This window comes from Balaenoptera ricei, chromosome 1 (genome assembly GCF_028023285.1).
Source record: "Balaenoptera ricei isolate mBalRic1 chromosome 1, mBalRic1.hap2, whole genome shotgun sequence".
Taxonomy (NCBI): domain Eukaryota; kingdom Metazoa; phylum Chordata; class Mammalia; order Artiodactyla; family Balaenopteridae; genus Balaenoptera; species Balaenoptera ricei.
In genome coordinates, this window is record NC_082639.1 from 38,916,144 (window position 1) to 38,938,507 (window position 22,364).

Here is a 22,364-nt window from a genome sequence, read left to right on the forward strand (position 1 = left end):
CACTCCCTGCCCTATGTTTATTCTCGTAGTATACAAACTCCTTGACCTGCAGTGTCTCCATTTCTTTGTTGCCCCCTTGCTTTGGAGATCGTTTCTATATTCCTCATTCTGCTCTTTCCTAAGTCTCCCCCTCCTCCCATATGTCTTCTTAGTTCAAGTAAATTAAATAAATATAAAACATCTACTGTGTGCCAAGACCAAATCTGAGCTCCAAGGGAATCCAAGAGATGAAAAAAAAAAAGTTTGAATCACCATAGAGTTTCAAAACCTAATTAGGAAGACAAGTTGTATATACAAAGAGATACATAAAGCGGCTGCATAGGATTGCTGATTGTGGAATGAATAATAAATGAAAACATGAACAAAGTGTCAAATGAGAGCTATAAAAGTTAATGCTTTAATTGTTCGCAGGATAGATTCCCAAGTTCGGGTGGTGGTTAGAGAAGCGTTTATAGAGGAGGTGAGTCATGAAGATGGTTTTGAGAAGAGCACGAGACACACAGGACAAGGGTTGGGGGGTGTTGGGGAGGGTGGTGTTAGGAATATTGATTCTTCTTCCTTTGTCTATCTCAATGAATAGAAACATAGGGATCGTCCTAGATTTCTTCCCTACTGTGCCCACATCCAGTCAGTTACCAATTCCCATCAAAAATACACTCCAATATTTCTCCCACTCATTCTGCCTCTCTGTCCCATGAAATTCCCTGTCCAGGCCATCATCACATCTTATCTGAATACTACAATAGCATTTGAACTGGTCTCTTAGTTCAGGTCTTATACCCCCTATACACACACATAATTTGCTCCCATAAGTGTTAAGATCCTGGGACGTGGATTCCTGAAACTGCCTCCTTACCCTCTGATGTCCTTGAGCAAATTGCATAATCTCTCTGTGTTCCAGTTTCCATATATGTAAAATGAGGATAAGTAAAATGCTAATACCAACCTCAAATTTTTAATATGAGAATTAAATGAGCTACTACATATAAATCACTTTAGAACAGTACTTGGCACTTAGTTGGCACACAATGAATATTTACCTGCTATTATTATCCAAATAGTCATCAGAGTGCTCTACTATCTAACCATGTAACTTTCCGTCTTAAATCCCTTCAGTGGCCTAAGTAAAGTCCGAAATCCTTACCTGGACCTGCCAAGCATCATTATCTGTGTTGCTGGGGGCTTTTTCAATGGCCCCTGTCCCCTGTACTGCAGCTGAGGAAATTTAATTCAGTGGACATTTGCATAGGAATGCCGAGAGAAGGAAGGGATGGCTTCCCCAAAATGGGATTTTTGAGTCGCAGTAAGTATGGTAAGCCATTCTTTGGCCAGAATAAATAATTTTCTAAATTCCTGTATCTCCCACTGTTGGAGTGGGTTGTAGATCTTCGCTCTCAATTAGAGGTAGAGAGAACACAGGCAATATCATAAGGAAAGTTTCTACTACATGAAATGGAGGCTGTGGAAAATCCACCTCTTCCAGCCTGGTGGGCTGAGGCAAAAATGGGCAGAGACCAGGAAGCCAGTGTTCAGGAGAGTAACTGATTTCTCCCATTGAGGCGAAAATCCGGGGAGGGGGAGTTTTGGATAGATGAGGGAAAAGTTGAGAGCACAGAGTTCCTTTTTGGGAGGAACCAGAGTGAAAATGGCAGTGAAGCAGGAAGAAGGCCTGAGCTAGCACCCTCAAGCCTCTTTTAGGTTCCAGGGTATAGTGTAAAAAGCCCCAAAGTTCCTTTGTTTTCCAAGGAAGGACATGAAATGCAGCTGATGGACTGGCCAGGTCTCAGAGGGATAACACCTCCAGCAAGAGCCTGGGTATGACTGGGTCAGCTAAGGTGTCCTCAGGCCCTGACCTTGCCGAGAGAATAACTAGAAGTTCACCAACCCAGGGACCAGACCAGACTAGATCTCACGAAGCTTAGACTAGCCAGGACCCTAGGCATGGATCTGAGGTCTTCAGGCCGACCACCATGATGCAGTCTTATGAAGGCCACTATACACTCATCATGATTTGGGGAAAGAGCAGGGCACAGAGAAAGAATCTGAAAAACGAAAATGCCATGAGTCTCCCAGGAGAGACTGTATAAACCAGAAGATTCTGAGACACTGTCAAATAGCAACTTCTAGCTGAGGGATGGAGGTAGGCAGGAGGTGGGAAGATCTGGAGAAGAGGGAGCTGAAACACTTCATGTGTGGTGCACGATGGATTCAAAGGGCCAGCACTCGGTCCAGATGAAGTCATCCTCACTGGAGTGTGTCTTAACTATTACCCTGCCAAGTAAAATCTGGCTCCAGAGACTGGGGTTCCCAACCTGAGGAGTGCAAGGCAGTGAGGAGAGGAGAGCAGGGAGTTGTAGCAGAGACTGGGTTTATTGTTCTGGGCTGTAAATCCAACGCCTTACGTGTGCCTGTTTTAGCATAAATAAATGAATGAATAAAAGAATTGTGGGCAATGTATAAAAAGCAGGCTGGGAGTGGGGGACAGCAGCTTGGGAAGTTAGTTCTGTTGGGTCCTAGTTTACCACCTGATATGTAATAAGTACTAAAAACTCATCACTTTCTAATTATTTTACTATGTTTTACCATTATCAATAATAATAGATAAGTTTGAGATTAATTATGTCTCTTGTATCCAGGGCTGGCTTCATGGGCCCGGGACCTGAGCAGTCACACGGGGCTCTGCACTCAAAAGGGTGCTTGGTTTAATGCTCTGCTGTCATCATCTTGAAATTGTTAATACATTTTTAACAAGGAGCCCCACATTTTCATTTTGCGCTGGAATCCACAAATCTTGCAGCGGGCACTTCTTGTGTCTGCGTGGTGGAAATACTGTATGATGGTAGCTACTCTGCATCTCTTCCCAGCTGAGTGTTCTGGGTCCTCTGCTGGCAGGCTTGAAATAGGACATGGTGGACATTGGCAAGCACCAGAAATCAGAGTGAGAACCAGTTGTAAAACATTTACCAGCGCACCACTGGACAGGCCACGCTCTTCAAGTCTAGTGATCATACACACCCACTATCAGCCCCCAGACACCTGTGGGGTTTGATAGCATTTCAGTGGGAAAGAAGTTCTTTTTTCAGAGCAGTTTACTAGTTCTTTGTGGCAAAGAAGAAAAACAATGACCTCAGCTTTGGCATTATTTCAAAACTTAAATTCAGACCTTCCGTGATTGAAAACCGTCACAGTTGAATTATGACACTCCATGAGAAGAAAGTGTCCTGAACGAAGGTCGGCACCAATTGATAAAGGGCTAGAAATCCAGGAACTCGCGCCTGCCTTCTCCGGCCAAGCCAGAGCTGCCCCTCCCACCGCTCCTGCTTTCTCCGGGAGAAGCGGGGATCTTGCCCGAGGGCTCAGAGATGCGGTGGGCTGGCTTTGCCCTGGAGTGAGTGGATGGATCCTTCCCCGAGAGCCGGGCTACAGAAAGCTCCCCCGCAATCCGCGTAGCGCAGAGCTGTGGAATCCTCCCGGCGCCGAGCGCACTGGGCAAGGCCCTTTGACCTGGAGTCGGTGTTCCGCTTGGCCCCGGGGCTGCTACAGGCCGTCAAGCTCTACCTGCAGAGGCAGCGGATGCTTCGAGACTTGCGCCCCTTCCTCTGGCCCCCCACGCACTGGTTCTACAGGCATCACAAGGTAGATAGAGGGAAGGGAGGGGTGAAGGAGGATGCTGGAAACTGGGCGGGCAGAGAAGTGGTTGCTTCCTTCCCTTACTCCCATCCCTCCCATCCCTCCATCCTACACAGACCTCTCCTGCCCCGCCTGTGGCTCTAGGCATTTTCATTACTCCAGACTTGTTCTCTCACAGCCCTCCAGGGAAATGGAAACACCCTAGAGCCACTAGAAAGGAAGTTTCTTTCCTCCCTGGGGGCTGGGAGGGGGCTATTTAAAGACACAACACGAAAAAAGAGAGCTGTGGTGTAATTCAGGTCTCATTGCTTCACCCGTCTCTTGCATTTATGTACTGTGTTTTAAAAAGCCTTCCGCATATACTGCTAAAAAATAGTCTGTTATCCTAAATAATTATTAAGTGCAGAAGATACACAAAATTGGACACAATAGTTGCCACCCTTAGTCCTTTCCAACCAGAGATTCTTGTGAAGAAGGGAGCAGCCCCAGCCAATCACACAAAAAATATTGACTAATTGGAACTTGTAGAGAGAGACGCCTTACATTTTGTTCTCTCCTGTTCTCTAAATCCACTCCCCACCCCATTCCTTGTTTTATACATTCAACCAACTTTGAGTGGCAGTTGTGTGATAGGTGCTAAGATAACAAAGAGAAGACAGGTGCCTGCCCTCAAGGGGCCCAAGTCAGATGTATACTTAGACCACAAAGGGAAAATGAAAATACAGGGTAATGAGTGCTTTGGCAGAGGCCTAGGGACAAGGCAATCTTGGAGGGAAGTATATATCTCTACCTAGAGGAGAAAAAGTTCTATGAAAGTCTGAGCAGAATCTTAAAGGATGGGTGGGTGGGGAGGGTGTTCCCAGCAGACGTATTGTGTGATCTTTTGGCTCCCCCACTCCTAGTCCCTCTTCCCTAAAGCAACCACTTTCCCTTCTTTTATCTGTTTATTTAAATCCTTACCTGTAAGATAATACTGGGTTGGCCAAAATGTTCGTTTTGGTTTTTATACACGCTCTTACAGAAAAACCTGAATGAACTTTTTGGCCAACCCAATATTACTACATTGCATTTCTTAATTTAATAATTTTAGTTATCCATCTATTAACTACCTTATGATGAGTAATCACTTACACCCATCTTTTACTGTCCCAATATAGTTATATTGTAATTTTTATTAGATAAAAAATTATTATTTATATTCTTTTGATTATGTAAATGTTATTTATCACTGACCTAATGGTTGATTTTGTTCCTTTTCTCATAGAGCTTTTTTTCCCCTCATGGTGTTGTTAACTTCCTCCTTTTCTCACTTGCTTAGTTTTTCAATATCTATCACTATTTTTTCCCCAAATGCTTTAATAGGTCTGTCAAACACATCGCAATAATATTTCCAAATATTGGAACATATCAAACAATCTATCCGTCCATATGTTTTTCTGGAGGCATTTCTCCCACAGACCTCTCCTCCTGTTCCAATCTGGACTGGTTGCTCTCTAGACCTGGTACACAGATGTTGTGCTGTCCTGTGTCATATCTCCTGTCTCCTGGACATTATGTCTTTTTTCTTCCTAATTTATTTAATCATTTTTATGGGTGACTTCTTGAGAATGAGTGAAGGAACGCCAGATGAATTTTTTGAGCTCCTGAATCATTGTAAATGTCTTTATTATAATTTTGAACTTGAGTGATAATTTGGTTGGATATAGAGTTACACTTTGGAAATAAATTTCTTTCATAATTTTGAAAACATGTTCCATTGTCTTCTAGCTTTCAGGATGACTTGAAAATTTCTTATTTTTTTCCAACTTTTTTATTGTGGTCAAATACACCTAAAATAAAACTTATCATCTTAACCATTTTTAAAGTGTACAGTTCAGTGATGTTAAATACATTCATAATGTTGTGAAACTATCAACTCATCCATCTCTGTAACTCTTTCATCTTGTAAAACTGAAACTCTTTACCCATTAAGCAGTAACTCCCCACTTCTACCTTTCCCCAGCTCCTGACAACCCCCATTCTATTTTCTGTCTCTCTGATTTTGACTACTCTTAAGTATCTCATACAAGTGGAATAGTGTAGTATTTACCTTTCTGTGATTAGCTTATTTCACTTAGCATAATGTCCTCAAAGTTCATCCATATTGTAGCATATGTCAGAATTTCCTGCTTTTTTAAGGCTGAATAATATTCCATCGTATGTATATACCACATTTTGCTTATCCATTCACTTAATGGAGTTGGTGGACTCTTGGGTTGTTTCTACATTTTAGCTGTTGTGAACATGGGTGTACAAATATCTCTTTGAGACTTTGCTTTCAATTCTTTTGGGTAAATACCCAGAAATGAAATTGCTGGATCATATGGTAATTCTATTTTTAATTTTTTGGGGAACCACTGTACTGTTTTCCACAGTGGCTATACCATTTTGCATTTCCACCAGAAGTGCACAGGGGTTCCAGTTTCTCAGCATTCTTGCCAAAACTTGTTATTTTCTGTGCTTTTTTTTTTTTAATAGCGGCCATCCTAATGGGTGTGAGGTAGTATCTCATAGTTTGATGTGCATTTCCCTAGTGATCTGTGATGCTGAGCATCTTTTCATGAGCTTATTGCCATTTGTATATCTTACTTGGAGAAATGTCTATTTAACTCTTTTGTTCATTTTTTTGAAATTAAAAAAATTTTAATTAAATGTTTTTTATTGAATGAAAATTCATTATTTTTTAATAAATTTATTTATTTTATTTATTTATTTTTGGCTGCGTTGGGTCCTTGTTGCACGCGTGCTTCCTCTAGTTGCGGCGAACAGGGGCTACTCTTCATTGCTATGTGTGGGCTTCTCATTGCAGTGGCTTCTCTTGTTGTGGAGCACAGGCTCTAGGCACACAGGCTTCAGTAGCTGTGGCACGCGGGCTTAGTAGTTGTAGCTCGCGGGCTCTAGAGCGCAGGCTCAGTAGTTGTGGTGCACGGGCTTAGTTGCTTTGCGGCATGTGGAATCTTCCCGGACCAGGGATCGAACCCGTGTCCCCTGCATTGGCAGGCAGATTCTTAACCACTGCGCCACCAAGGAAGTCCCTGAATGAAAATTCTTTAAATTCTGTAGTGCTTTACAATTTTCAAAAGTTTCACACACGATTTCATATGATCCCCTAATAACCCTTTTTCCCCCTACCCCTATATTGCCCACCCCCCTCTCCACTGGTAACCACTAATTTCTTCTCTATATCTGTGTCTGCTTCTTTTTTGTTTTATTCACTAGTTTGTTGTATTTTTTATATTCCACATATAAGTGATATCATACAGTAGTTTTCTTTCTCTGTCTGACTTATTTCACTTAACATAATGCCCTCCAAGTCCATCCATATTGTTGCAAATGGCAAAATTTCATCTTTTATGGCTGAGAAGTATTCCACTGTGTGTGTATATATATATATATATACCACAATTTCTTTATCCATTCAGCTGTTGATGGACACTTAGGTTGCTTCCATACCTTGGCTATTGCAAACAATGCTGCTGTGAACATTGGAGTGCATGTATCTTTTCGAATTAGTGTTTTTGGTTTTTTTAGGATATATACTCAGGAGTGGAACTGCTGAGGCATATGATAGTTCTATTTTTAGTTCTTTGAGAAACCTTCATACTTTCCACAACGGCTGTACCAATTTACAATTCCCACCAACAGTGTACGAGGACCCCCTTTTCTCCATATCCTCGCTAACATTTGTTATTTGTTGTCCTTTTGATGATAGCCATTCTGACAGGTATGTGGTGATATCTCATTGTGGTTTTGATTTGCATTTCCCTGATGATTAGTGACGTTGAGCACCTTTTAAAGTGCCTGTTGGCATCTGCATTTCCTTTTTGGAAAAATGTCTATTCAGTCCTTTGTTCATTTTGAATCAGGTGGTTTTTTGTTGTTGAGTTTTAGGAGTTCTCTATATATTCTGGTTATTGATCTCAGATGTATGATTTGCTAATATCTTCTCTCAATCTGTGGATTGTCCTTTTACTCTGTTGATACTGTCTTTTCATGTATAAAAATTTTTTAATTTCATGAATTTGTCTATTTTTTCTTTTGTTGCTTGTGCCTTTGGTGTCGTATCCAAGAAATCATTGCCAAATCCAATGTTGTGAAGCTTTTGTCCTATGTTTTCTTTTAAGAGTTTTAAAGTTTTAGGTCTTTGATCTCTTTTGGGTTATATTTTGTATTTTTGGTAAGGGTACAACTTCATTCTGTTGCATGTGAACATCCAATTTTCCCAGCACATTTGTTGAAAGTCTGACCTTTCCCCATTTAATGGTCCTGGCACCTTTGCCATAAATCATTTAACCATATATTAAAGGGTTTACTTCTGAGCTTTCTATCCTATTCCATTTGTCTATATGTCTGTTTTTAAGCCAGAACCATACTATTTTGATTACTGTACTTTTGTAGTAAGTTTTGAAATCAGGAAAAATGAGTCATCCAGCTTTGTTTTTATTGAAGATTGTTTGGGCTATTCAAGGTCCTTTGCTATGCCACATGAGTTTTAGAATGCATTTTTCTATTTCTGCAAAAGCATAATTGGGATTTTGATAGGGATTGCATTGAATCTGTAGATTGCTTTGGGTAGAATTCACATCTTAACATTAAATCTTCCAATCCATGAACATGGGATGTGTTTCCACCTATTTATGCCTTTTAAAATTTCTTTCAGCAGTGTTTTATAATTTTCAATGAATAAGTCTTTCACTTCGTTGTTTGGAAATACATAGTTTTCCAATACTTGGAAAGGAGGAAGTTTCACTTCCTAAGTATTTTATTTTTTCTTTTTGATATGTAGGCAGCAAAGCAGGCTCCAATGTCCACTAAAAAACCCTAGGTTAATAAATGCAGTTGCTGATTATGGCATATATTAAGGTGGTAAGGATGAAGAGTTAGGGACAGGACATTAACAGTGAATACTACAATTTCTTTGATACGTCCCCTACCTCTCTCAATTTCTCTTTTCTCTCTTTCTGGAACTCCTATTGGTTGGATATAAACCTTCTAGATCCATTTTAAAATCTTTCCTTCTTGATTTTATCTTCCTAGAATTTCTACTAAAACATTGAAAAATTTTGACTGTCATAATTTTGATTTCCAAGAGCTCTGTCCTATTCTTCATCTATTCTTGCATCAGTTTCCTTATGATGCATTAAAAAAACACCCTAAAACTTAGTGGCTTAAGACACAGCCAGCTATTTAGCTCATGATTCTGTGGGTCAGCAATTTGAGCTGGACTAGGCTATGATGTTCTGCCGTTATGATCCAGGCTCAGTTGACCTCAGTTTGGCTCACTGATGCATCTGCAGTCAGCTGCTGGGGCAGGTAAAGGCTGGCTGTCACCTTGGGTGCCTTCGTTCTCTTCCATCTAGTTTATTATCCTTCAGCTGGTTAGCCCAGCCTTGCTCACATGGTATCGGGGTCTCAAGAATAGCAAGAGACCAAGCTTCAATGTGCAAGTGCTTTTTAAGTCTCTGAGTCATGTTTGCTACCCTCCCAAAGCAAGACACATGGCCGAGTCAGTGTGGGAGAACAGTATCAAAGTGTATGAATACAGGGAGGCATTAACAAATTGAGGCCATTACTACAGTCAATTTAACACATTCCTCTTTGGTATAGAATCCTTATCTTGTTTCATGAAATGCTATATCATGTCTTTTTTGAAGTATTAATAACTTTTTTCAGTGTTTTTTCTGTTTGTGTATTAGTTATCTATTGCAGCTTAGCAAATTACCCCCAAGCTTAGCAACTTAACCCATGGTGATTATCTCACACAGTTTGTGAAGGTCAAGAATTTGGGAGTGGCATTGATTAGGTGGGTGAGTCTGTGAGAGACTCAGCGTCTCTCCTAAGGTTGCATGGGTTGGCTGGGGCTGCAGTCATCGCAGGGCTCCACTGGAGCTGGATAATCCACTTTCAAGCTCACTTACATTGCTGTTAACAGGCTATTGGCCAGGATGCTTCAGTTCTTCCCACATGGACCTTTCCATAGGGCTGCTCACAACTAGGGTGACCCACTCATCCCAGGTTACCTGGTTGTATCCTGATTTTAGTTCTGAAGGTTTTACCTCCCGGGAACCCCTTCAGTCAGGCAAGGTGGAAGGGTTAGTCACCCTGCTCTCAACAAGGCAGCTTGTTTCCCTCAGAGTAAGATGTGAGAGAGCAAGAGTGAGAGAGAGAGAATCTAAGATGGAAATTGCAATCATTTGTAACCTCATCTTGGAATGTTTATACCATCACTTGTACTGTATACAATCAGTCACACTGACAAATCCGTGTACAGTGTGGGAGGGGACAATATAAAAAGCTCGGAGATGAGTGGAGGCTATTTTGGAGGCTGGCTACTGCAGTTTGTTTTGCTTTATGCCTTTCTTCTTGGAGGCTATCCTCAAATGTCAGATGCTCTTTGGCTGTCATTTCATTTTCTAGAGTGAGGCACTAAAGATGTTTGAAGTCTTGTGTACAGAGTGGGAACTTTCCCTGAGAGCAAACCTGTTGGAAGACCCAAACTGCCAGTATCTGTGGTTTTGTTTTTATTTTATTTTTTTCAGTTTCTTAGAGATGAATCTGCCTTTTACTTAGGAGATTGCAGATGACTTCTGGCATTCTGGGAGCAGAAAAAGGGAGTTAGGGATCTAATTATTTGTTATGCAATCTTTCATTTAACTCCTCTATTTTTAGTCCAATGATTCATCCCTGCCCTCCACAATGCCTGATTTCTTCCAGTCTTAGAGCCTCTCTGGTTTAGTTTTTCTAGAAAATAAAACCTCTGATCTGTTGTGGGACTTAAAGGGGATATTGCATGGGGAGAGGGTGGAAATCTGGGGTTGAACCAGCCCTTCGTTTAATCTACTTCTCCTTTAAGTTACTGCTCTCAATGTAACTTTTTTAAAAAATTTAACCTGATTAACTTTTTCTAAACTTCTCATTCCTCAACTTCCACTTACTCTGTTTCTCAGTAGAGTTTGATTTTTACCTTCCAGAAACTGGAGTTGAGAAGGAGCTATCAATCAGAAGTTGGGAATACTGAAAATGGCCCAAGAGATCTGTTCTACCAGCTATTGAGAATGATGTATTAACGTAGTGCTTCTCAAAGTATTTGTAGTGAAGAACCAGTTTTTTTCCAATCTCTTGTAGATGTTTACTTTCATTAAAAAAAAAAACCAGAAATTGCAACAATGTCAAATTACTATAAAAATTTCTAAATGCTATGCTCAGTTTCTATACTTATCTCATCATGGACTGGTTTATGGACCATGCTTTGAGTAACATTGCGTTAAAGTCTTCCACTCTTATTGTGAATTTCTTTATTTCTTTTTTTAGTTTTGATGTCCATTTTTGTTTTATCAATTTTCAAGATATAGTATGTGTGCATACAGATTTTGAATTATTATATCTTCTTGGTAGACTAATCCTTTTTATATATGAAACATTCCTTTTTATATCTAGTAAGACTTCTTGCCTTAAATTCTACTTTATCTGATATTAGTGTAACTACACAAACTTTTTTGTTAGTATTTAAATGATACTTTTAATCCTTTATTTTTAACCTTTTGAACTTTTTGTCTTGTGTCTTTTGTAAGCAGTATATAGGTAAGCTTTTAAAATATATAATCTGACACGCTTTGTCTTCTACTTGAAATAATTAGGCTATTTACATGTAATATAATTACTGATATGTTATTGACTTTTCCAGAGGATAAATTTATTTGTTATTTGAAAAGAACTGAGACGATGTCTGGCACTTTGTAAGTGCTATGTGTTTGTTAAATGAAACATAAGTTCCACCACCAGACTGTGACCACTATAGGGTAAGACACTAACCTGTCTTAATTCCATGTCTTCAGCACCTGGTACTTTGTATCTTCCATGTTCTTGTTCCCTCTGTGCTATTTGGTTTGGCTTGTCTATTACATACCCACTAGTCCATTGTTAAAGCAAATCCCATTCTTCACTGACACCATTACTATATTCTATCAGCTGGTAGTTGAATTGCTTCATTGTAGTTTTCTGTAAAGCTTTATTGAGATATAACTCACATACCACAAACTTTTACCCACTTAAAGTGTATAATTAGATAGTTTTTAGTGTAGTCACAGAGTTGTGTAATCATAACCACAATCAATTTTAGAATATTTTTATCATCTAAAAAAACCCCACAAAACCTATACCCTTTAGCTATCAGTCCCAAAGCACCCCATCCACTCATCCCTGGGCAATCATTAATCTACTTTCCATCTTTATATATTTGCCTCTTAAGAATATTTCATATAAATGAAATTAAATAACATGATCTTTTGCAACTTGCTTCTTTCATTCAGTGTAATGTTTTTAAGGTTCATCCATGGTGTAGCATATATCTATGCTTCATTCCTTTTTGTGGCTGAATAATATTCCATTGTTTATCCATTTGTCAGTTGATGGGCATTTGAGTTGTTTCCAATTTGGGGCTATTATTTGAACATTTTTTTACATATTTTTGTGTGGGTGTATGTTTTCATTTCTATTGGGTATATATACCTAGGATTGGAATTGCTGGGTAACTCTGTGTTTAACTTTTTGAGGAGCTACCAGAGTTTTTTTCCAAAGTGACTACACCATTTTACATTCCCATCAGCAGTATGAAAGTTCCAATTTTTTCACATCCTCACCAACACTTGTTATTATCTGTCTTTTTTATTATAGCCATTCTAGTAGGTATGAAGTGGTCTCTCATGGTTTTGATTTGCATTTCCCTGATGACTAATGATATTGAGCACCTTCTCATGTTCTTCATTGGCCATTTGTGTATCTTCTTTGGAGAAATGTCTATTCAGATTATTTGTCAATTTTTAATTGGGTTATGTGTCTTTATTACTGAGTTGTAAGAGAGTTTTTAAAGATATAAATTAGCTACAATTTTCTTATTAGATATACGATTTGCAAATATTTTCTCCCATTCTGTAGTGTCTTTTAAAGCACAAAAGTTGTTAATTTTAAAGAAATCTAATTTATCTGTTTTTTCTTTTATTGCTTGTGCTTTTGGTGTCATAGCTAAGAAACAACTGCCAAATCCGAGACTAAGTCCTTATGTTTTCTTCTAAGAGTTTTATGTTTTTAGCTCTTTTATTTAGAACTTTGATCCATATTGAGTTAATTTTTGTGTATTGTGTGAAGTAGGGGTCCAAGTTCATTCTTTTGCATGTGGATTCCGGTTATCCGAGCACCATTTGTTGAGAAGACTATTCTTTCTCCCAGTTGAATTGTTGTGGTACCTGAGTAGGAAGATTCCAGTCTTCCTTCTGTGTTTCTCCTTTGCTCTCACATTACTACCACACTCACAGCACTTCTGATGCCAGATGTGTGGGGGTTTTCCCCACATCAGGCAATTCGGTGACACTAACTGCGTGTCCTACAATTTACCTCAACTGTACTCAGTTAACATTATATACCTGGAGATAGCATCAGATCCCACAGATTAAGAGAACATTCAGCCCCATAAGACTACCTCCACCCCACTTCAGATGCCAATTGCAAGTCCAGGTTGTTACCTATGCTTTTGACCCATCAGCTGCAAACCTGAGGTTCCCACGACCATCTCCTCAGTTTTGATTAATTTGCTAGAACAGCTCCAGAACTCAGGAAAACAGTTTACTTACTGTTTACTGGTTTATTGTAAAAGGATATGATAAAGGATACATATGAACATCCAGATGGAAGTGGTGCATAGACAAGGTGTGTGGGAAGGAGCACAGAGCTTCCATGCCCTCTCCAGGTGTGCCACTGTCCCAGCACCACCACCTGTTCATCAACCCAGAAGGTCTTTGGACCCTGTACTTTGGGGATTCTTATGAAGGCTTCATCATGTAGGCGTGAATGATCATTAATTCCATTTCTAGCCCTTCTTCCATCTCTGGATAATGGGAGGAGGGACTGAAGATTCCAAGTTTCTAATCATGGTTTGGTCTTTCTGGTGGCCATCCCCCATCCAGGAGCCCACCAAGAGTCATCTCGTTAGAACAAAAGACACTGGTATCACCCAGGAAATTCTAAGGAATTTAAGAACTCTGTCAGGAACTGGGGTCAAAGATCAAATATTGGAACAAAAGATGTTCCCAGTGCTCTTATCACTTAAGAATTACAAGGGTTTTAGGAGCTCTGTGCCAGGAACCAGGAGCAGATATATATATATAATTATAATAATATGTACAATTATTTTTGTATTATCTCACAGCACTTTTGTCAAAAATCAGTTGACTGTACATGTGAAGTTTTATTTCTGGATTCTCAGTTCTATTCCATTGAGCTATATGTCTATCTTTATGCCAATACCACTGTCTTAATTACTGTTGCTTTATAGTAAGTTTTGAAATCAGGAAGTGTGAGTCCTCCTACTTTGTTCTTTTTCAAGAATAAGGCTGTTCTGGATACCTCTGGTTTCCATATAAATTTTAGGATCATCTTGTCAATTTCTACAAAGACTCCAGCTGTGATTCTGATAGGAACTGTATTGAATCTGCAGATCAATTTGGGAAGTATTGCCATCTTAACATTGAGTCTTCTGATCCATGAACATGGCTGTCCTTCATTTTATTTAAGTTTTTAGAAATTTCTTTCAGCAATGGTTTGTAGCTTTTGCTGTATGAGTTTTACATTTCTTCTGTTAAATTTATTTCTGAATGTTTTATTTTCAGATTTTTAATTGTATTCATAGTGTTTTAAAGTCCATATCCCTCTTGACTGTCACTAGATTATTTTTTGAATATTTTAGAGATGCCTCTATCAGAGTTTTGAAGATTAGAGGTGGCTGATATATCAAGCTGGCTAATATCCCCAACCCTGCCTATTTACCTTTTTTTTACTTTTTATGTTCCTTTTGATGATTCATCACTTAGTGGATTCATCACTTAGTGGATTCATCACTTAGCAAGGAAAGGATGGAACTACTTCACATAGACAGTAACATTTTAGGTATAGTCATAAGGTTCCAGAAGGAAAATGTGTGTGTAGTGAAAATTCCCTATAAGACCAGAAATTTCATTCCTTGCTCTGTTCCAGTCATACTGGTCTTCCCACTATTCCTCAAACATGGCAAGCAAATTCCCTCAGGGCTCCCTCAGGGCTTTGGATATGCTCTTCTCTGGTTGGAATGCTCCATGCACTATTTTCAGGCCTTTGAACAAATGTCACTCAAGCTAAAATAGGGCCTCCAGTACTCTCTATCCCTAACTTTGTTTTTATTATCTTAGCACTTATCACTCTCTGACATCATATTATATACTCTGGTACTATACACTCCTGTTGACTGAAAAAAAAATGCACAACCTAAAAGCTGAGAATTATATTTTATTCGGTGGACTTTCTGAGGACTTCAAGCCTGGGAGGTAGCCTCTCTGGTAGCTCTGAGGGACTGCTCCAAAGAGGTAAGGGAGGAGCCAAGATATGTAGGAGTTTTGCAACAAAGATCAGGTAGTTGGAACATCAAAAGATTACTGGTAATTAAAGAAAACCAGGGGAGGGCTTCCCTGGTGGTACAGTGGTTAGGAATCCACCTGACAATGCAGGGGACATGGGTTCGAGCCCTGGTCCGGGAAGATCCCACATGCCGTGGAGCAACTGAGTCCACGAGCCACAACTACTGAAGCCCGTGCACCTAGAGCCGGTGCTCTGCAACAGAGAGAAGCTACCTCAGTGAGAAGCCCGCACACAGCAACGAAGACCCAATGCAGCCCAAAATAAATAAATAAAATAAATAAATTAAAAAAAAAAAAAAGAAAACCAGGGGAATTCCCTGGCTGTCCAGTGGTTAGGACGCCGAGCTTCCGCTGCAGGGGGCACGGGTTCGATCCCTGGTCAGGGAACTAAGATCCCACAAGCTGCACATGTGACCAAAAATAATATTAATAATAATAAAATGAAGAAAACCAGATATCTCAACTTAAGGAGTTTAGCACTTTTCTATGTATGGGAAGATGCAAGAGTCTGGGCTCATTGAAATCATTCCTTTGATGTGCACTTTAGCTATCCAGGTGCAGCATCCTGTTCTTTCCCATTCTGCGTTCCCTCAGGCTCACTGTTGGGGGGCAGTGGTAGTGGCTGATGGCTTGATGGCTTCAACATCCTTTGTTTGCTGATATGGCAGGCAACATTTTTCATCCACACTCCCCTTCTCCCCACTAGAATATAGCATCTGTGAGAGGAGAGTCTTTGTTCACCACTATAAAGCTAGTGCTTGCCTCATAGTAGGTGTTCAATAACTACTTTGTTGCTGGAGAGGATGTGCAGAAAAGGGAACTCTCGCACACGGTTGGTGGGAATGTAAGTTGGTGCAGCCACTATGGAGAACAGTATGGGGGTTCCTCAAAAAACTAAAAATAGAATTATCATATGATCCAGCAATCCCACTCCTGGGCATATATCCAGACAAAACTATAATCCAAAAAGATAATGCATGCCTATGTTCATAGCAGCACTATTCACAATAGCCAAGAAACAGCCTAGATGTCCACCAACGGATGAATGGATAAAGAAGATGTGATACCTGTATACAATGGAATAGTACTCAGCCATAAAAAAGAATGAAATAATGCCTTTGCAGCAACATGGATACAACTAGAGATTATCATACAAAGTGAAGTAAGTCAGAAAGAGAAAGACAAATACCATATAGTATCACTTATATGTGGAATCTAAAATATGACACAAATGAACCTATCTACAAAACAGAAACAGACTCACAGACATAGAGAACAGACTTGTGGTTGCCAAGGAGGAGTGGGGGTGGGGGAGGGATGGACTGGGAGTTTTGGGTTAGCAGATGCAAGCTATTACATGTAGAATGGATAAACAAGGTCCTACTCTATAGCACAGGGAACTATATTCAATATCCTGAGAAACCATAATGGAAAAGAATATAAAAAAGAAAGTATATATGTATAACTGAATCACTTTGCTGTACAGCAGAAATTAACACAGTATTGTAAATCAACTATACTTCAATAAAAAGACTACTTTGTTGAACGCTCACATATATTGGATGCTAAATAAATTCATTCATTCAAAGATTTATTGACTACAAAGAATAGACCAGGTAGACTGACATTTATTCAGTAGGCCAGTGTATCCCAGCCAGTGTGGGGGACCTAGTGTGTGTTTATGCAAGGTATGTGTGTGTGTGTGTGTATACTTGTATGTAATTCAGGGAAAGTCTGTGTAGAGAAGTAGCACTTGGGCTCCATAGTTCAACCCAGGTTTGAATCCTTACTACTAGTTGCTGGCTACGTAATCTGGGAGAGATTACTTAACCTCTCTAAGGTTCAATTTCCTCATCTGTAAAATGGAGATTGCAATCCTATCTGCTTCATAGGGTTCCTGATGTAAAGATTAAATAATATAAAGCATGGAAAGCACTTGGCAGTGTGAGTAAAAAAATGTGGCCCACCATGTCAGCAAACAGAGGAGGTTAGAGCCATCAAGCCACTACAGCCACCCCGGTTAGCCCTGAAGGAACTCAGGATGGAGACAAATGGGCTGCCGGCTGCCAAGTCCTCAACAGCTGCAACCACCCCCAGTGGGACTCAGGATGGAGAAAATCAGGATACTGTTCCCAGACAGCTGAGGTGCATACCAAATGAATGATCTCAAGGAACCCAGACTCTTGCATCTTCTGATACATAGAAAAGTGCCAAATTCCTTAACTTGAGATCTGGTTTTCTTTAATTAACAGTAATCTTTTGAAGTTTCAACTACCTGATCTTTCTTACAAAAACTCCTACATATCCTGGTTCCTCCTTTACCTCTTGGGAGCAGTTTCTCAGAGCTATCTGAGAGGCTGAGTTCTGGGCTTAAGTCCTCAGTTTTGTCTGCCAACTAAAACATAATTCTCAGCTTTTAGGTTGTGCATTTTTTTTCGGTCAACAGCAGCACCTAGCTCATCGTAGTGCTTGGTAAATGTTAGCTATTACTATTTTTCAGGGGCTAAGCATTTTTCGAATGTTTCTGGACAGTGTTTCCTAAATATGTGTGATACTTATTTTCAAATGTATTTATATTTGTGGATGAAGAAATATAAATTCATCTATTACAAGATTCACGATAGCTTTCTGTCCTTTTTGTCCAGGCAAGAGTTACTAAAAGTGTAACCAAATGCTTATGGCTGAGGGCATCTATGACAATTTCAAACCTAAAGAAATACTCCTCATATTAAGTTACACTTTCCATGAGGGCAAAGACCTCGCCTGTCTTATATTTCTCTGCATCTCTATTCACCTGGCACATATAATAGGCACTTAATAAATACTCATCTGTTTATTGTTTGCAAATGAATAAGTATTTACGTTGTTGGAAAACACCGTTTGCACTGTTGGTGGGCCCTTGTCACTGGCTTGATTGTGGGAATGTTAGCAAAACAGAGTGTGCAGCATTTCAGGAACTAGATTTCAATAGTCTCAATGTTTTAGGGGCCCTAAACTATCCAGAGAACACTTCATGGGTTAGAGCTGCTAGCTGGTAAAAGAGGAAATTAGGAACTGAAGTTTTCCACCTTTTCTGAGGGAAAGAACAAACAATCACGTGGCAAATTCTGTGATTGGTCACACAAGGAAGAACTTGCCAGCTTTAAGATTTCTTTGCAAGTCAGGCCCCCCACAATTGTGCTCAAATGCATAGCTAGGCACAACCAGACACACACACACAGGTGCCCCTCCACCTACCCACTTTATACAACAAGCAGATGTAAATGGATCTTACTGTCAGTGATTTAGAAGTGATCTGGGGTGGGGGGGCTGCGTCAGCTTGAAACGGAATTTTAGTTCCCCAACCAGGGATCGTACCCAGGTCACGTTGGTTAGAGTGCCAAATCCTTAACCAGTAGACCACGAGGGTCAGCAGGCTTGAAATGGGACCTTGGTCCTTGTCTTCTTTGAAGAAAGAATTCAGCAAAGAGATGAAGATAGTAAAGTGGGTAAAGCATTTATTAGAAGCAGAGTACATGTGAAAAGGACACATGGGTGGGCTCAGAGAGAGAGTTGTGCTTTGGGGGTGGCTTAAATTGCTTATATGGGGGCAGTTTTCCAGGTTCCCTCTGGCCAATCATCTTGCAGGATTCCTCTGGCCAATCATCTTGCTCATTGCTCATATCTGGTCTGACTCAGTGCCCTACCCGATGTGCACACACATCTTTTAGCCAAGATGGATTCCAGCGCAAGAGTCTCTGGGAGGTTGGCAGGACATATTATGGGTTGGTGCCCCCTCCCTTCCCTGACCCCTGAGGATCTTTTCTGCACATGTGTGGTCTGGGAAGTCTCCTTTATTCCAAAAAATGTGGTCATCTTATTTTTTTACTCTAGCAGAACTCAGCTCCTCTCTCCTCCTGTCTTTTCTTTGAAATGTCAGCAGGAGACAAGCTCCAACTGCTCAGCCTGAGGCCCATCTACCTCCTACTCAGAAGGAGCCATAGTAATCTGCTTATCTACTATTTAAATGAGCCATAGTAATCTGCTTATCAAGGCAAAAAGTTCATCTCTGATGGCAGTGTTTATACGCTAATTTATAAATGTTGGAAGCTCAGAGTTTTGTTTTTTGAGTTTGCTTCTAGCTTTACACACCTGTGAAAAAGAGCCTTCTGCTGTTATAATGGAAAAGAATTAGGTTTTTTTGTAGATGGAATTGGCAGGTTTTTAGAGAAGCACTTACTATTAAGTCATGAGAAAGAATCAGTCATCAGTAATTACAGAGAGGGAATGGTGAGCTGGATGGTGGGTCATGTTCAGTCTACTAACATTTTTTCCTTCCCACGTAAAAACATTTTTTTCAGCTTCCAGACTCCACTCCTAACCTATGTGACATTGGCAGGTGAGGCAGAGTGTGTGACTTTCCTAACTTCACCTTCTCACTTGGAAAAGCAGCTCACAGTATATGTCATTCAACAGTGATGTGGTCTGGGGATACAACAAATATTTACATTGAAAAGATGAATACACTAACCTTGTTTAGAAAATTATACCCCAGGCTTGGAAATCCCAAGGAATGTGTGTTCACTCACTTCCAGAAAAAGGGTCAAGGCCCTCTACCTGTGGGACCTCATCCAGGCCTTGAGCTGAACTTGCGGCTGTAAACGGGATGAGTCCAGACTGGCTGGCTTCTCTAATTTCTTTCACTTTTTTCACTGCAGATATTTCAGAATGGTAAAATGGAGAAGCTTGAGGAGATTATAGAAAAATACCCTTGTGCCTTTCCTCACTGGGTTGGGCCCTTTCAGGCATTTTTCTATATCTATGACCCAGACTATGCAAAGACATTTCTGAGCAGAATGGGTAAGAAAAGGGATGAATCTCAGGATCCTAATCCTCCTAGGAGTGACATGCACAACCCACAAGCAGGATTCTGAAGGAATTCTGAAGCAAAGATTGGTACTGGCCCTTTAAGAGACACTGGGGGAAGTGTGGAGAGGTTTCCCACCAATCCTGAAGGGGATTCCCACATCCCCCAGTCCCTTGTCTAGTTCAGACTCCCGTGGGCCCTTTTAGGTCAGTGTATCTTAAAGCCCATCTGGCACCACCAGACCTCCAGGGCCTTCCTTTGCCTCTCTTGGTTTTGTGACTTCAGCATCAGCAATACTCCCCACGCCCACCCCCTTTCTTGAACATAAAGTCTCCTTATTCTCCTGAAGGAGAATTCAGAAGTAGTGCTGCCTCTGCTGGTTCAGTATGTAAACCTGAATGTAGATCATCCATTTGCCAGTCTAACCTCTTGATTGTGGTCTAAAATGTTTTTGTTTTCTGCATGTTTCTCAGCTGTGTTCCCTTGTGGGGCATGAGGCATCTAACCTTCCCATGAGTCCTTTCTCAATGCTTCCAGGGTAGATTATCTCATACCACAAAATTTAAATGTCCAGTTTTTGCTCCCTCAACTTTGTAAAACTAAGATCTGATATGCTCACCTTTCTTCTTTGTGCTATTACCTCTGTTACACTTAGTAAAACCTGATAAAAGAAAGCAGCCTTTCCTTGAAAGCCTCCATGTCTCCCAGTCCCCCAGCTCTGATTCGTCTCATGTTCACCTTGTAAAGGACACGAGCTGTAAGACACCCTCATGGTAGAGATCACGAGAACCCTGAGAGGGTTCTCACTCTCTGGGGTCTGCTGGTCCCTGCTCTAATAGTTAATTTGCTTTCCAAAAAGGATGTGATATATTGTCCCAACTCCTGTTCTGGACACTTTGCAATCTCTGTTTCTGTTGGGAGAAGTGGAAACAAGGAAAGAATCTGGGTTTGTGTACCTGTCTGCCTTCTAGGGCTGCTGTTGTCAGCTTTGTGAACCAAGATTTGTATGTTTCCCCAGGCGGCCAAGGCTATAAGGAATGCACCCTGGGCTCCCTTTTGCTCACTATTTATGGTTAGTGCAGGCAAAGGAAGAGAACCTTCACCAACTTTGGTAATTTTCCTCTAATGTTGTCTTTTGTTTCCTCTGCTTGACTCTGCAGATCCCAAGTCCAAGTTCCTGTATGAGTTCATGGTTCCATGCCTTGGTATGTATGTGCAAATGAAGGGGGTGACTGACCCACTCTCTCTTGAAGTCCCCTTTCTATAGTACAGCATGCCAAGAAAACTCAAAATTTCTTCTCTCTCTCTCTAGTTGAGGCGTGCAAGCTCAGTAGTTGTGGTGCGCAGGCTTAGTTGCCCTGTGGCATTTGGGATCTTTGCTCCCCGACCAGGGATGGAACCCGAGTCCCCTGCATTGGAAGGTGGATTCTCTACCGCTGGACCACCAGGGAAGTCCCAACAATACTGTACTGTGCACTTAAAAACTTAAGTGGGTAGATTTCAAGTTAAGTATTCTTACCACAATTTTAAAAAATAAAAGAAGCTTGGTCCAAAAATAAATCGTTTTAACAAAACATAAACATAAAAGTTGAAATCAATTAAGCTTTAAAAATTCTTATTTTATTTTATTCTTTAACATCTTTATTGGAGTATAATTGCTTTACAATGGTGTGTTAGTTTCTGCTTTATAACAAAGTGAATCAGCTATACATATACATATATCCCCATATCTCTTCCCTCTTGTGTCTCCCTCCCTCCCACCCTCCCTATCCCACCCCTCTAGGTGGTCACAAAGCACCAAGCTGATCTCCCTGTGCTATGTGGCTGCTTCCCACTAGCTATCTATTTTACATTAGGTAGTGTATATATGTCCATGCCACTCTCTCACTTCGTCCCAGCTTACCCTTCTCCCTCCCTGTGTCCTCAAATCCATTCTCTACGTCTGCATCTTTATTCCTGTCCTGCCCCTAGGTTCTTCAGAGTGAAATAAGTCAGAAAGAGAAAAAGAAATACCGTATGCCAACACATATATGTGGAATCAATTAAGCTTTTTAAGCAGTTCAACATCACTTTTCTTGAACACCATAATAGAGAATATTTATCAGGCAGTTAATTAATCCTTCCTCAGCTCCACCACTAAGTGGCAGTATGACTTTGGGCAAGTGACTGCTTTGTCTCAGTGTCATCTGTAAAATGGAGATAAAAAAGAACCTATCTCCTAGGTTTGTGGTGATGATTAAATATGTTAATATATGTAAAGCACTTAGGACAGTGCCTGGAACTGAATAAATGTTAAATATAAAATATATTTGCCCCAGGAAACCTGCAAGACACACCTACACATGCATACATATAGACACACACAAACATAGATATTATAAGGAGGACACTCAGATAAGCAGATTAGA

General features: G+C 40.4%; 1 long non-coding RNA gene across 1 annotated transcript; it reads left to right on the plus strand.

The window, feature by feature from the left end:
- The first annotated feature begins 3,242 nt into the window (after nucleotides 1-3,242).
- On the plus strand, nucleotides 3,243-21,499 carry LOC132365363 (uncharacterized). The gene is made up of 3 exons (XR_009503084.1): nucleotides 3,243-3,636; nucleotides 21,117-21,161; nucleotides 21,269-21,499. It is a non-coding gene; the product is annotated as an uncharacterized LOC132365363 (long non-coding RNA).
- The last annotated feature ends 865 nt before the right edge of the window (nucleotides 21,500-22,364 follow it).